The 16885-nt window shown below is 45.2% G+C and overlaps 1 protein-coding gene and 1 long non-coding RNA gene across 2 annotated transcripts in view; both read left to right on the top strand.

Moving 5' to 3' along the window:
• Positions 1-16885, top strand: part of LOC108788373 (class I histocompatibility antigen, F10 alpha chain-like) — a 168970-nt gene that overhangs the window by 129230 nt on the left and 22855 nt on the right. The gene's annotated exons all lie outside the window — the stretch shown is intronic.
• LOC108788375 overlaps positions 10814-16885 on the top strand; it is a 17917-nt gene continuing 11845 nt past the window's right edge. Inside the window, exon 1 of the long non-coding RNA XR_001941330.1 lies at positions 10814-10825. This is a non-coding gene — a long non-coding RNA (uncharacterized LOC108788375). The remainder of the gene's footprint in view (positions 10826-16885) is intronic.

Genomic DNA, 16885 nt, shown 5'->3' with positions numbered 1-16885 from the left:
GGGGGGGTAAATAATTCATTTAAATAATAATTATTTGTAGCCTGATGTTGTATAAAGTACTGTTGCAGAATGGCACCCTCTATAGAGGACTACAAATCTCAGCCGTACTTTATACAGAAATGCTATTGTTATATAAAGTATTGCTGGGATGTGTAGTCATCTATAGCCTGTGCCATTCTGCATTGCTGTAAATATTAGTGTTGCACCGATAAATCGGCCGCCACAAGATATCGTCCGGAAATGGCACTTTTGGCATAATGCCGAAGCGCCATTTTTCTGCTGATACAGCAGCGCATCCCTGCTTTCTTTTTCCCCCGCTGGGCGCTGCTCTGTATCCCAGTGGGGAGGAGAGAAAGTGACAGCCGGCTGAGCGCTGCGGGAGGAGAGTTTTTTTGGGGGGGGGCCCAAAAACAAATCTTGCACCAGGGCCCTTTGTTCCTAGCTCCGCTACTGACTTTAGCGCTATTTATGCACGTTTGCACGATTGTTTTTTTTTTAAAGCTTTGACCCACAGATGCTGAAGGTGCAGGTTTCTTCGGGGCCTATTCCTGATGCTGGGAGGAGATTCTGTGCCTCCTATGGGGTTCTCTGTCTCCTCCCACCCAGGAGGGTGGTTTCTCTTCGGGAGATCCCCCGTGCCTAGTACTGTGAGGGACCTGTTTCGGCAGGTCCCCTAAGGAAATGGGTCCACCGGCCTTCGGGTTGGTGGGCCAACAGTCTCAACCCGTCATGAGCCTTGCGCCCCGGGGGGTCGGGAAAGTAGGTCCCTTCTTCGGAAGGACCTTGCACCCTTGTGCACGTTTTTGTGTGCTGTGATTTCACGGTTCACTTTTTTTGTTCACAGGGGAAAGTTTTGATATACGTCCACGGGCTTCGAAAAAAATCAAGTTCTCCAACCACCGTCAGTGCGCCTGCGCGGTCACCCAAAAGCACGCTCACCCGATGGCAAAACATATCATCTCAGCGTGTTGTGCTGTCGGAAGGTGTGCAGGCGCACTAACGCTATTTGGAGGAGTGCTCAGGCGCACTGACGGAAGTTTGATAACTCGATGATTGACATGCGCACTAGTGCAATCTGGTCTAAATCTCCTACTGCCAACTACTGGCAAGTCACCAGACGTGACATCACTAGTCGGAGATCTTGATGGGTCAGAGCTTTCAACAGAACACCTTATTGTAGAATTGTACAGAAATCCCCCCCATCCCCCTCCCCTGGAGATCTGATGATCCCTCCACACACGGTGAGATGGTGACATGACACCACTGAACACACTTCTATCAGCAGACAATCCGGGAATGGAAACTTCCAGATGGATTCCTCCTGGATTGTCCTGAGTGTGTCTGTATGTCAGTGGGGGGAGGGGTCATTAGATTGTAAGCTCCTCCTTCTCTCGGGGGGATTGGTGCAGAGGGTTCAGTCAGTGTTCTCTGTATATCTCTGTATTAGATGTCAGCACTGCACAGGTTAATCAGTAGAGATTCCTCCTCTGATTGGTCTCTTGTGTTTCCTGTGGATCTTCCACATGTCTGCTATGAGGAGATTCTATCTGGGGGCTGATTTGGGGGATTTGCACATTCACCGTCTTTTCACTCCTAGAATTCTATGTGTGAATGTCTCCGGGTTTCACTTTCACTTCTCTCCAACCGTCTCAGTGTCACTCTGCCCGGCAACTGCTGACCATCTCTCTAATCATTTTCCTATTGGAGGGAGAGGAAGCGTCGTCCAATCAGCACACAGCTCCGCCCCCATTGTACACGGATCCCGGACTCACTGTGTGACTCTTCCTGAGCTCTGTGTAAAGTTGTGTTTTGGTCTCTCCGGGAGGAGGAAGATGACGCCCCTCATCCTGATGATTCTGGGGGTGTCAGGGGTGTACGGTGGTAAGTTGGAAGTTTTGTATAGAATTGTAGAAATTAATGTTCAGTGTGAAGTGAGCGGTGATAAAGGGAGAAGTATTGTGGAAGTGACCAGCGTGGGATGTCGGTGTGTATAGAGAGGTGAGGGGTCAGACCCCTTGTCTGGTCTGTATAGAGAGGTGAGGGGTCAGACCCCCTGTCAGGTCTGTATAGAGAGGTGAGGGGTCAGACCCCCTGTCAGGTTTGTATAGAGAGGTGAGGGGTCAGACCCCCTGTCGGGTCTGTATAGAGAGGTGAGGGGTCAGACCCCCTGTCTGGTCTGTATAGAGAGGTGAGGGGTCAGACCCCCTGTCAGGTTTGTATAGAGAGGTGAGGGGTCAGACCCCCTGTCAGGTGTGTATAGAGAGGTGAGGGTGGAATGGAAACTTCCAGATGGATTCCTCCTGGATTGTCCTGAGTGTGTCTGTATGTCAGTGGGGGGAGGGGTCATTAGATTGTAAGCTCCTCCTTCTCTCGGGGGGATTGGTGCAGAGGGTTCAGTCAGTGTTCTCTGTATATCTCTGTATTAGATGTCAGCACTGCACAGGTTAATCAGTAGAGATTCCTCCTCTGATTGGTCTCTTGTGTTTCCTGTGGATCTTCCACATGTCTGCTATGAGGAGATTCTATCTGGGGGCTGATTTGGGGGATTTTCACATTCACCGTCTTTTCACTCCTAGAATTCTATGTGTGAATGTCTCCGGGTTTCACTTTCACTTCTCTCCAACCGTCTCAGTGTCACTCTGCCCGGCAACTGCTGACCATCTCTCTAATCATTTTCCTATTGGAGGGAGAGGAAGCGTCGTCCAATCAGCACACAGCTCCGCCCCCATTGTACACGGATCCCGGACTCACTGTGTGACTCTTCCTGAGCTCTGTGTAAAGTTGTGTTTTGGTCTCTCCGGGAGGAGGAAGATGACGCCCCTCATCCTGATGATTCTGGGGGTGTCAGGGGTGTACGGTGGTAAGTTGGAAGTTTTGTATAGAATTGTAGAAATCAATGTTCCGTGTGAAGTGAGCGGTGATAAAGGGAGAAGTATTGTGGAAGTGACCAGCGTGGGATGTCGGTGTGTATAGAGAGGTGAGGGGTCAGACCCCTTGTCTGGTCTGTATAGAGAGGTGAGGGGTCAGACCCCCTGTCAGGTCTGTATAGAGAGGTGAGGGGTCAGACCCCCTGTCAGGTTTGTATAGAGAGGTGAGGGGTCAGACCCCCTGTCAGGTGTGTATAGAGAGGTGAGGGGTCGGACCCCCTGTCAGGTCTGTATAGAGAGGTGAGGGGTCAGACCCCCTGTCAGGTTTGTATAGAGGGGTCAGACCCCCTGTCAGGTGTGTATAGAGAGGTGAGGGGTCAGACCCCCTGCCAGGTGTGTATTGCTGTCTGTGGGAGTGACAGTGAGGGAGGGTCCAGAATGATGAGTTACAATGGGAATAAAGGGGAAATCTCCCATCGGGGACACTGGTTGCTGTGACATCTGTCTACAGATCACACACTATACAATCTGATTGGACCATCTCTGTACACTCCAGAACTCTGTAATACGAGGACACAGCTCACCAATCACCTCATTGTACTGGGATCAGGCCACTGTTAAGCTGGCCATACACTTTACAACCATCGCACGACTTTCATCGTGCGATGGTTGTAAAGTAATTAAAATCTGCCCATCTTGGACAGGCAGATTGTACTTGCGATAATCGCAAGCCTGCCCCGCTGAGGGGCGGGCTTCCGATGACCGCAATGCTGAGCGGGCAGTGTGCGCTTGCGCACACCGGCCCGTGCCGCATTTGTCTTACGAGCACGCCATGCTGGTTTTCCAACATGCTCGTAAGACAAAAGACGTGCGACCGTACAGTAGAAACGGTCGCACGCCTTCCATACACCTGCCGATTATCGTACGATCGCGGGATTTCCCAAACTTATCGTACAATAATCGGCAGGTGTATGGGCACCTTTACACTACATAGGTGATGGGAGATCTATAGGAGATTGTACAATCAGATTGTATGGTGTATGGTCAGTGATATTTGGTATTCATTGAACATCAGAGTGTGATCAGGTTCAGGGACTGAGACCTCTATGGGGGGGGAATCATAAAACTTGTCTCAGCTGCAGCCAATCAGCTTTTATATTTTCATTGTCTCAGCTGTGTGTAAAAGATGAGAGAGAGAAGCTGATTGGTTGCTATGGGCACCGGATTAAATAGAACTTGTCTCAGACACTTTATATTATTTCCCCTCCATAGTGCGCACACATCGGCGCACTCCTAGAGCCGGCAATGCCGGAGTACTGCCAGGAGTTATCCCCGATCATAAATCCGGCCCTGTGAGTGTCTCACTTCCTCTATTGAACTTATATTAAAGCTGCAATGCCGGACAATATTACACTGGACCTTCCATAAATGTGACACCACAAGACCCGATTCGTCCTCCTGAGGCTCCTCCCCCTCATGGTATTGCAGCAGGACAGGAGAGACTCCAACATACATGATGGTGATTGGAGGAGAAGAGAGAGAAGTTTGGAATGACGGATCATATACGGAGATTGCTGTGTCTGATCATTGTACATACATCCCATCTCTCTCACATCGGGGGGATTATTTCTGTACATTGTTCTCTTCATATAAAGTAGACATGAGCCGATATTCTTATTCAGCAGAAATCTGGGTCAGTGATGAAACTTTAGATAAATCCAAAGAACTTGCGCTAATGGAAATAGTAGATAAAAGGATGTGTAAAAATAAAAAATGAATAAAAATTGTTATTATGACCCAGGAACTGTAGTTATTGCGTAATTCCTATAAGACTGAAAGAATACGAAAAGCTGCTGCACTCAGGCACTAAGCTACCAGGGTATAATTGTGATGAATGGTACAGCGCTAAACGCCTTTCAGTGATAGAACGGCAAAGAACAGACTGATACAACCTCAGCGTGAGGCATTCAGCAGGAGATCCCCATGAATATCAAAACATGTGAAACATTAGGTGTGTAGGCTAATAATAATTCAAAGTGTATAAAAGACTGCTATGAAACAATGTCTAAGCAAAAAAGTGTTGTGAATAAATTTCAAGTATACACCTTATTGTAAGGAAACAAAGTTGTAAAAATAAGTGCAGAAAATCACAAAATTATCCAAGAACATGCGTCTTAAGTGTACTTTGTAAAAAAATTGTAAAAGACACAGGAACTGATCGTAGATCATGTAGCACAGGGTAATATCGCCACCTTTAAATGATGCCTCTTGATGCAATCATCTTCTTCCTTCCACTTGTATTCAGCAATCCTTCCAACCAGTGGCGACTCGTGCCCTTGATAAAGTAAAGTCCTTTTGGAAACAAACAGATCAAAGAAATCTTGCTGCAAGCAGCACTCTGTCTCCAGGAGACAGAGTACTGCTTGCAGCAAGATTTCTTTGATCTGTTTGATTGCAGCAAGATTTCTTTGATTGCAGCAAGATTTGTTTGATCCTGGAGACAGAGTGCTGCTTGCAGCAAGATTTCTTTGATCTGTTTGTTTCCAAAAGGACTTTACTTTATCAAGGGCACGAGTCGCCACTGGTTGGAAGGATTGCTGAATACAAGTGGAAGGAAGAAGATGATTGCATCAAGAGGCATCATTTAAAGGTGGCGATATTACCCTGTGCTACATGATCTACGATCAGTTCCTGTGTCTTTCAATGAACAGAGAGAAAAGGATTTTACGAGGACCGCTCACTACCTGGAGAAGACCATAGGGGAAGAAGACCTATAGCATTAGCTGACCAGCCTGAAGACATATGCAAAAGTCCGGATGGATATCTAACCCAGGGGATTCCTGAAAGCGGAGATCCCTGTTTCAACATCTTGGAGAAACAGGCGGGTTTCTTGCCCTGGAGTTCCACTGAGCGGGAGAAGAGGATACAAAGCTCCGGTTTCCATCTGATAAGACAAACGGCTTTTTAACACCAGAGATCTGGTGAGTGGATTCCCTAGAGAGGATTTCCCTGCTTTATCTTTTAGAATTTCATTGGACACTTCACAGGATTGGAAGAAAAAAATCCACCTGATTTCACTATCGTTTTTTTGTCTTGAAGATTTAAGACTTTGAAAATAACTTAAATTTTATGTTGATTATGACTTTTTGATGAACACAACACAGAATTTATGTTGAAAAACTCTTTATTTTTATTTGGTATCTTTTAATTTTTTTACAAAGTACACTTAAGACGCATGTTCTTGGATAATTTTGTGATTTTCTGCACTTATTTTTACAACTTTGTTTCCTTACAATAAGGTGTATACTTGAAATTTATTCACAACACTTTTTTGCTTAGACATTGTTTCATAGCAGTCTTTTATACACTTTGAATTATTATTAGCCTACACACCTAATGTTTCACATGTTTTGATATTCATGGGGATCTCCTGCTGAATGCCTCACGCTGAGGTTGTATCAGTCTGTTCTTTGCCGTTCTATCACTGAAAGGCGTTTAGCGCTGTACCAGTGATGAAACTTGTATCTCTTCATGATATACATTATGATGTGATGTCACAGGGTGTGTATATAACAGTCTCTATGTCTCTCTCAGACACTCACTCTCTGCGGCATTATGTCACTGGAGTCTCCTCTCCGGGAGCCGGACTTCCTGTGTATTCTGAAATTGGATATGTGGATGATCGGGAGATAGCAAATTATAACAGTGACACTCGTCAGTATCTCCCCAAGACTGAGTGGATGAAGAAACTGGGATCTGACTCCTGGGAACATAACACACAAACATGTCGGAACAATGAGGCTCGGTACAAGCAAAGAGTGCAGATATTGATGGAGCGATACAACCAGACTGGAGGTGAGACAATTCTTCCACATTTATATGACACACACACCAGATACAGGGAGGAGATTCACCAACTATTCCTCCGGCTGAGAAAACACAGGAGAGACATTTCATGATTTACTAGAAGATCTCAGACTGATGAATAAATTCCAGAGGTGCACCAAAATGGTCATGCCGAAACCGATACCGAAAATGTGTTTTATTTTAATTTTTTCAAATTATTTTATATTTAATTTTTATTTATTTTTTTAATAAACTTTTTATTAAATATTTGTATTTGTTACTTTACTTTTAGGGGCTATGGGGAAATATTTTTTTTTCTTACTTACCTCGCCGAGCGTCGCGTCACTGCTGCTCCGGTGGGCGGAGCTCCAGGTGGGGGTCCTAATTTAGGTGGCTGGAGACTGCCAGATGACCCCACCTGGAGCTCCTCCCACTGGACCAGCGCTGACTCGTCGCTGCTCTCTCCGGCACAGTAAGTGAGGGCAAGGGACACACACACACACTATTATGCTGCAAAGTATAATTGTACATGTATTCTCTGCACTGTATTAGCAGTGTGTACTCTATATATACTCTATATGTAGTACATATAGAGTATATACTGCTCATACAGTGCAGAGAATACATGTACAATTATACTTTGCTAACATGAATGGATTAAATGATCTGTATGTAGCCCTGTCACCACAATGACACCACCCTGCTCTAACACTCTTCTACAATGACACCGCCCTGCTCTAACACTCTTCTACAATGACACCACCCTGTACTATCGTACCGTACAGTAGAAACAGTCACACGCCTTCCATACACTTTGAGATTATCGTACGATCGCGGGGCACCTTAAGAATCAAATGAGTCTACTAACTAAGTAGACTCTTTCGATTCTTAGACTCATATGATTCTAAAAGTGCCCCGCGATCGTACGATAATCTCAAAGTGTATGGAAGGCGTGCGACTTTTTCTACTGTACAGTCGCACGTCTTTTGTCTAACGAGCACGCTAGAAAACCCGCCAAAAATCTTACGATTCAGCATTGGGGCAGGCTTTCGATGATCGCAAGTACGATCTGCCGTTCCAAGATGGGCAGATCGTACGTTTTTTTAATTACTTTACAACCATTGTAAAGCATATGGCCAGCTTTAAGGTGCCGATACACCTTACGATTTTCGTACGACGGCCCCATCCTGCTCCGTTTATTGAAAGGTTCAATCAGCGGTAGTTAAAAAAAAAAAACACCTGGACGACTTGCGGTACATGACCGCAATTATTTTCGTTTGCGCATGCGCAGTGTTAATCGTACGACTTTTGACAGATGGAAACGCCACCAACCATGCGAACATCGTACGATCGACCAAAGTTTTCAAACATGCTTGAACGTCAAAAGTCGTACGATTGTACAGTACTATCGGTCGGGCACTCTATTCACACGTTACGATTGTCGTACGAAAAGTCGATCGCATACGATTATTGTACGATAATCATAAGGTGTATGGGCACCTTAAGACTCGGGGGGATTTATCAAAACTGGAGCAGACAAAAACCGGAGCAGATTTGCACTGCAGCCAATCGGCATCTCTGTCTCATTTTCAAATCTCACCTGAGCAAACTGTAGAGAGATGCTGATTGGTTGCCATGGGCAACTGCTCCAGATTCTCTGATCTCCAGGTATGATAAATTCCCCCCTCGGTGTACTGTGACTCACAGATGTGATTGGTTGCTGGGAGGGGCTGGCAGAAGCCTGGCTTTCACTCTGGGATCATATTACAAGACGTGCTAGAGTCTCTGCTATACGTCACACACACGGAGCTGCTACAAACGGATCAGCTCAGTCAGATGAATCGACTCCTCCAGTTCACTGAAAAGAATCGATTCAAAGAACGATTCGTTCATCAACTGGACATCTCTAATACTAAATCTAAGTCCTCATTAACACTTAGGCGTCAGCGTTTCAGCGCGTTTTACGCAGTTTTTCCTTTGCACAGTTCTCACATGCTTTTTGCGCATTTATGTGCGGTTTCCCCTAAATAGATGCGCGTTTTGGACGTGTTTCTGCATATGGGTGCATTGAGTGTTGTCCAATGAAAATAAGTCCTGTTCATGACATAATAAACTCCTACACATTAGCCAAGAGGTTAACAACATCGGTCTTTCAGCAGCTGTGGAACTACAAGTCCTGTGATGCATATAAAAGTCTGTACACCCAGAAAAGAAATAGGCATGACACCCAGAGGTAGCTGCATGCTGGGATTTGTACTTCCACAACACATGGAGATCTTCAGCTGCACAGACCGACAATAGCCACACAAGCAAGCTGAGACATGAGCTACAACACAAACTTTAGATGCGTCACATGTCACATGCACATGTTTTACCTTTGCTGTCCTTCAGGGATGGAGGGAAAGATTCCCATTGTGGCCAAATCTGGCAAGCAAATTGCATCCAAGCCCCGCCTCCTTTTTGTTTTTATAAAGGGGGTTGCGCAAAAGTCATACAGGCATGGTTGACCTGCGAGATAGTAGTCGCCAGCACTCACTTGTAATGTGCAAAAAGGACAGCACTTTTATTGATATGTCACATGCGTCAAGAAGGCAACAATGTCGGCCTGATGAAGGGACCCTGCACTGCCCCAAAACGTTGGCTTCTTGACGCATGTGACATATCAATAAAAGTGCTGTCCTTTTTGCACATTACAAGTGAGTGCTGGTGACTACTATCTTTACTTTGATTGTTACGCGGCGGCATCCGTGTCGTCATTTCGAGCACCAATGGATATTTAGTTTGGTTCAAGCGCTGTATGGTGTGTAGGTGATTCTCTAACGATAATTTGAAGATGTCACACCTAATTAGTGAATGTTTGTCAGGTGAGGACAGCCAATCAGTGATAAGATCCTCCGTCCAGTACTGGAAGGTGAGTCAGTGTCCCTATTCTGGGGTGTCACTGGGAGCCGGGCGTCTTATTCTCACATACTGGGGATTTGTATCCGAGTTTCCATTAGAAAGAAGTTTTCTGCCATAGAGGAGTGATATATATCTGTAGTACCGGCAGCGTCATTATAAGGAGAGCGCTGTGCTGTATATGTACGCTCCGTGTATACACATCTATCCCCCAATATCATCACATATTACATACATGACACGCTCTGCTCCCGTGTAACATCTTCCTGTACTGTCTGCAGGGATCCATATTGTCCAGGTGATGGTCGGCTGTAAACTGAGAGATGACGGAACCACTGACGGGTATTATCAACTCAGATATGACGGGAGAGAGTTCTTGTATCTGGACACAAAGAGTTGGACCTTTATCCCGACCATGACCGAGGCTCAGATCTCCACACAGAAATGGAACAGCCCGGAGGAGAGAGTGGGGGAGAGATACAAGAATTATGTGGAGAATGAATGTATAGAATGGCTGAAGAAATGCACCGAGTACGGGAGAGAAGATCTGGAGAAGAGAGGTGACTGATCTACATACATCATATATGTTCCATCTACACACTGTATACATCATATATGTTCTATCTACACACTGCATACATCATATATGTTCTATCTACACACTGCATACATCATATATGTTCTATCTACACACTACATACATCATATATGTTCTATCTACACACTGCATACATCATATATGTTCTATCTACACACTGTATACATCATATATGTTCTATCTACACACTGTATACATCATATATGTTCTATCTACACACTGTATACATCATATATGTTCTATCTACACACTACATGCATCATATATGTTCTATCTTCACAGGGGTGTGGAAATTAAAAAAAAAACTACTTGTCCATGGGCTAAAGTGGGGGGCCAAATCTACTTGTCCTTCATGACAATCTACTTGTCCCAATACAAAAAATAGTTTCAAAACAAGGGATGCACCAATTACGTTTTTTCGGTATCGAGTACCGATTTTTTGCTTTCGGATCTCGGCGACACTTTATACTAATACCGGTGCTTCCGCTGACATAGAGCTGGCTTCCCTGGTAATCAGGTAACCGGGCAGCAGGTAATGACATCCCGCCCAGGTTCCTGATTCCATTTTACTGTGCTAAATAGAGCTTCTCACTGGTCAGCGCAGTCATCTGACCACGTTAACCAATGAGTGCTTGCAATTTGCGAGCGAAATTCAAAATGCATAGAGGAGGACTGCGCTGGACAGCAGTACGGGGGACAGATAGTACACCTATACTGGCGGAGGGGAGGGATTGTTCGCCGAAAGGTAAGTATAGCCAGGGGGGGGACGGTTTTGGAGAGACAGGGCCAGATTTCATCGGGTAATTTTTATTTTTCCATATTACCTGGGAAAATGAACTTACCCTTTAATGCACATTGTGTGTGTGTAAGAGAATTCTGGCTACCACCATGGAATGGCGGCTGCAATCTCAAATCACATGCAGAATGTCCTACGCATGCGTTTATTTGCATGCAGATGGCGGGGGCAGCAGGGTTTCATTTTTATTTTTTACTTTTTCATTTTTTAAATCTTTTATATATTTTATTTTTTTAACTTTTACAATTTTCTTTAACTTTTTATTTATTTACTTTTCCCCCTTAAATGTTCTTCCTATTACATAGGAGATTAAAATCCCTTATGTGATAGTTTGGAGGTAACAGGTTCTCTTTATGGAACCTGCCCTCCAACACAGAACAGCTGTTCTGTGTAGTTCCTGACAGCAGATTACACATTGCATACATCATATATCATATATGTTATACAGTTGTGTGAAAAAGTGTTGGCCCCCTTCCTGATTTTTCATTGTTTTGTACGTTTGTCACACTTTAATGTTTCAGATCATCAAACAAATGTAAATATTAGTCAAAGATAACACAAGTAAACACAACATGCAGTTTTTAAAGGAAGGTTTTTATTAAGGGAAAACAAAATCCAAACCCACATGGCCATGTGTAAATAAGTGTTTGCCCCCTAAACCTAATAACTGGTTGGGTCACCCTTAGCAGCAAGAACTGCAATCGAGCGTTTGCGATAACTTGCAATGAGTCTGTTACAGCGCTGTGCAGGAATTTTGGTCCACTCATCTTTGCAGAATTGTTGTAATTCAGCCACATTGGAAGGTTTTCGAGCATGAACCGCCTTTTTATGGTCACGCCACAGCATCTCAATAGGATTCAGGTCAGGACTTTGACTAGGCCACGCCAAAGTTTTTATTTTGTTTTTCTTCAGCCATTCAGAGGTGGACTTGCTGGTGTGTTTTGGATCATTGTCCTGCTGCAGGACCCAAGTTCGCTTCAGCTTGAGGTCACGAACAGATGGCCGCACATTATCCTTCAGGATTTTTTGGTAGACAGCAGAATTCATGGTTCCATTTATCACAGCAAGTCTTCCAGGTCCTGAAGCAGCAAAACAGCCCCAGACCATCACACTATTACCACCACCATATTTTACTGTTGTATGATGTTCTTTTTCTGAAATGCGGTGTTACTCTTACGCCAGATGTAATGGGACACACACCTTCCAAAAAGTTCAACTTTTGTCTGGTCAGTCCACAGAGTATTTTCCCAAAAGTCTTGGGGATCATCAAGATGTTTTCTGGCATAACGGAGACAAGCTTTTATGTTCTTTTTGCTCAGCAGCGGTTTTCGTCTTGGAACTCTGCCATGCAGGCCATTTTTGCCCAGTCTCTTTCTTATGGTGGAGTCATGAACACTGACCTGAACTGAGGCAAGTGAGGCCTGCAGTTCTTTGGGTGTTGTTGTGGGGTCTTTTGTGACCTCTTGGATGAGTCGTCGCTGCGCTCTTGGGGTCATTTTGGTTGGCCGCCCACTCCTGGGAAGGTTCACCACTGTTCCATGCAAAAAGAGAGGTGATACTGATCTAAAGAAGACCAGATCAAAGACAGTTATAAAGGGTCAGAGTGTCAATTGAAGTATAAAAAAATATTAAATCTTTATTTAAGAATAAATTTAAACACGAGTCATCATCATAAACTGTCAAACCGCCACCTGGAACCTTCTAAAAAATGATTGTACAATCATTAACTCACTCACTTCACACACACATAAGGTGGCCATACACTTTACAACCATCGCAAGACCTTAGTCTTGCGATGGTTGTAAAGTAATTTTTTAAAACGTACAATTTGCCCATCTTGGACAGGCAGATCGTACTTGCGAACATTGCAAGCCCGCCCCGCTGACCGCAATGCTGAACGGGCAGTGTGTGCGTGCGCACACCGGCCCGTTCGGCATTTGTCTCCCGAGCATGCCACAAACCAGCCGAAAATCGTAAGATTTTCGGCTGGTTTTCCAACATGCTCCTTAGACAAAAGACGTGCGACCGTACAGTAAAAACAGTCGCACACCTGCCATACACTTTGCGATTATCGTACGATCAAGGACGAGCTGAGTAGTATTGAGATATAAGCCGGTGCAGCTGTAGGTGTCGGGTATTGGCTGACAGTTTCTTTCATGTGTTTTGAAACACTGTTGCGATCACCTCAGAAGTGAAACCAAAATCAATATCTACATAAAAAGTGTCTTGCAAAAGAAACAAAGTTCCTTCTATAGCTGATGAATCCCAGGAGGGAGTTCTTGAATACTGGATACACAATTGTTCTATTTTTTTGTTCTATTTGCATTTTGGGTAACAGAAATCTCCTCGTATAATCTCACGAGTGGTGTGTTCCACATAGGAGATATGATGAACAATTGTAATGTTTCCCATCCAGATAAACAGCCTAGGATTTTGAATGCAGTCCCATGTGTTCCGTTTTAGGAACTATTGCATCTCTCTGGTGATGGATGTAAAGTTCAAAATAGGGACATCTTCAACAGTATAGCAGACAACAGCAGGAAAGGAGAGTTCAGGAGGAAAGGAGAGTTCAGGAGGAAAGGAGAGTACAGGAGGAAAGGAGAAGATCCATTAGATGCACAGGCATTAAAAGGTCTAGAAGCCCTCCTGGAAGAAAATTATAACCAGGAAGATTTCCCAGATGAATCATCTGTTAACAGAATCACACCCCTTAGTAGAAAATCAAAGACGATGCCTAACCTTACCAATAATCGACATATAAGTCTGTTCAGAGATCTAGTACAAGGAGATCTCAAGTCCATAAACTGGTTAGGCAGAGGCCAGGCTAATTTAAATAAATATGAAAGAGAAACCCCACTTTGTCTTTTTTATCACCATGCCGGTTTAGGTTTTTTAAAGTGCAAATATCCTGAGCAACCCAGAACTCCAGTGAAGCTGTGCCGTTGAATACAACCAGGGCCGGTGCAAGGATTTTTGCCTACACAGGCAGAGGTGCATTTTTGCGCTAGTCTACCCCAAAACCTGGATGCATTTCCTCGCTAGGAGCAGATCACACTTTAAGCCCTCGTTCACACCTGAACGCTTTGTAGCGCGTTCTACGCTTGACGAACGCTCTACAAAACGCTGAAAAATATAAATCCCATTGTAGTCAATGGTCTCGTTCCCACCTTGGCATATTTCCGCCCGTCCCTAACGTGCTACAAAACGGCCCACGCCTGAAAAGGTCCAGGTACTACTTTGGGCCGTTTTGTTGCGCGTTTCCATTGGGATACAGCCAAGTAGCCTTCGGAAACGCGCGTTTGTCGTGCGACTTTTTGACCGCGAAACGCGGTAAAAAAAACGCGCGACGGTCGCGCATATGCAATACGCCTAGGTGTGAACGAGACCTAAAGGCTAAATTCATCTTTCTGACCATGTTTCATGTTACACCCATATTTAGGGTGTAACATGAAACATGATCAGATTGCAATCTCCGCAGGCTGCAGAGGGTTTTTTTGACAGCTGAGGAGCTCCCACACAGCCACGTCAGCCATCCACAGGAGGGAGGAACTACAAATCCCATCTGCCATGTCAGCAGAGGGGCTTGTAGTTTGAGAGGTGACATCATCACACTTGTTGTCCATTAATTCGTCTTCTGTCCATGTTACTACATGTCTGTACCTCAGTACGGGCATTGACAGAAATAGGGATGCACCGATACAATTTTTTAAAGACCAAGTACCAATACTTTTCCTCAAGTAGTCGCCGATACCAATTATTGATACCTTTTTTTTAGTGTCATGTGACAGTTTTTCGAAAACAAACCAGACTAATGATTTTAGGACAGTGGCGCAGTGCAGAATATCACCAGCAATAGAGGACTACAATTCCAAGCAATACATTATATGGCAATGCTGAATGGCAACCAGCTATGGAAGACTACAAATCCCAGTTATGCATTATGCAATAATATGAAGCTACATACTTTGTGCTGGTCCAGTGTGCCGGCCTGCTGTGTGGAGTCTCAGGAGGGATGTGGGGGGTCCCAGATGGGTCGTGGAGGGTCTTAGGAGGGCTGTGGAGGATCTCAGGACTGTGCGGCGTCTTCACTTTGTCTTTTTTATCACCATGCCGGTTTAGGTTTTTTAAAGTGCAAATATCCTGAGCAACCCAGAACTCCAGTGAAGCTGTGCCGTTGAATACAACCAGGGCCGGTGCAAGGATTTTTGCCTACACAGGCAGAGGTGCATTTTTGCGCTAGTCTACCCCAAAACCTGGATGCATTTCCTCGCTAGGAGCAGATCACACTTTAAGCCCTCGTTCACACCTGAACGCTTTGTAGCGCGTTCTACGCTTGACGAACGCTCTACAAAACGCTGAAAAATATAAATCCCATTGTAGTCAATGGTCTCGTTCCCACCTTGGCATATTTCCGCCCGTCCCTAACGTGCTACAAAACGGCCCACGCCTGAAAAGGTCCAGGTACTACTTTGGGCCGTTTTGTTGCGCGTTTCCATTGGGATACAGCCAAGTAGCCTTCGGAAACGCGCGTTTGTCGTGCGACTTTTTGACCGCGAAACGCGGTAAAAAAAACGCGCGACGGTCGCGCATATGCAATACGCCTAGGTGTGAACGAGACCTAAAGGCTAAATTCATCTTTCTGACCATGTTTCATGTTACACCCATATTTAGGGTGTAACATGAAACATGATCAGATTGCAATCTCCGCAGGCTGCAGAGGGTTTTTTTGACAGCTGAGGAGCTCCCACACAGCCACGTCAGCCATCCACAGGAGGGAGGAACTACAAATCCCATCTGCCATGTCAGCAGAGGGGCTTGTAGTTTGAGAGGTGACATCATCACACTTGTTGTCCATTAATTCGTCTTCTGTCCATGTTACTACATGTCTGTACCTCAGTACGGGCATTGACAGAAATAGGGATGCACCGATACAATTTTTTAAAGACCAAGTACCAATACTTTTCCTCAAGTAGTCGCCGATACCAATTATTGATACCTTTTTTTTAGTGTCATGTGACAGTTTTTCGAAAACAAACCAGACTAATGATTTTAGGACAGTGGCGCAGTGCAGAATATCACCAGCAATAGAGGACTACAATTCCAAGCAATACATTATATGGCAATGCTGAATGGCAACCAGCTATGGAAGACTACAAATCCCAGTTATGCATTATGCAATAATATGAAGCTACATACTTTGTGCTGGTCCAGTGTGCCGGCCTGCTGTGTGGAGTCTCAGGAGGGATGTGGGGGGTCCCAGATGGGTCGTGGAGGGTCTTAGGAGGGCTGTGGAGGATCTCAGGACTGTGCGGCGTCTCAAGAGGGCTCCTCTGCACTATCTTCTATGAAGTATTGAAAGGCTGCTCCAGAGACAGGTGAATTGGCAATAGTAAGATGAGCCCTGCAGATGTGAGAGGCCACACACTTCGCACATGGGAACCGCAGCTCACTGCTGTCCAGGAAAATTTAGGCTTTTTGGGCTTGCAGTGAGCTACAGGTGTTGGCGGGGCAGACTTCTTGCGGCCCGGCTCGGTGTGCGGGAAGGGGGTGTAGCACGCAGGTGGTGTATATGGGTTGCAGGAAGCAGTGTTGGGTGGGAGGCATTTCTGAAGGCGGTATCAGGGGCTTATTATGCGGCACAGTTATGGTTATGAGTGATGGGCTTCATTATGTGTGTGATCAGCGCTGATCCTGTTGCTTTATGTGATCACACACATACACCTTGCAGCTCCAGAATACCACCACCATGCACAGCATTGAACAGGGGGCACACAAACACCTTGTGGCTCCAGAGTACCACCACTATGCATAGCAGAGAACAGGGGGCACACACACAGACTAGGGGGCGCACACACCCACACACACATACCAGGGGGGTCA

Source organism: Nanorana parkeri, unplaced genomic scaffold, assembly GCF_000935625.1.
Source record: "Nanorana parkeri isolate BGI_ZX_2015 unplaced genomic scaffold, ASM93562v1 scaffold321, whole genome shotgun sequence".
Taxonomy (NCBI): domain Eukaryota; kingdom Metazoa; phylum Chordata; class Amphibia; order Anura; family Dicroglossidae; genus Nanorana; species Nanorana parkeri.
The sequence above is the reverse complement of the archived record's forward strand: the minus strand, read 5'-3'. Positions and strand labels throughout refer to the sequence as shown.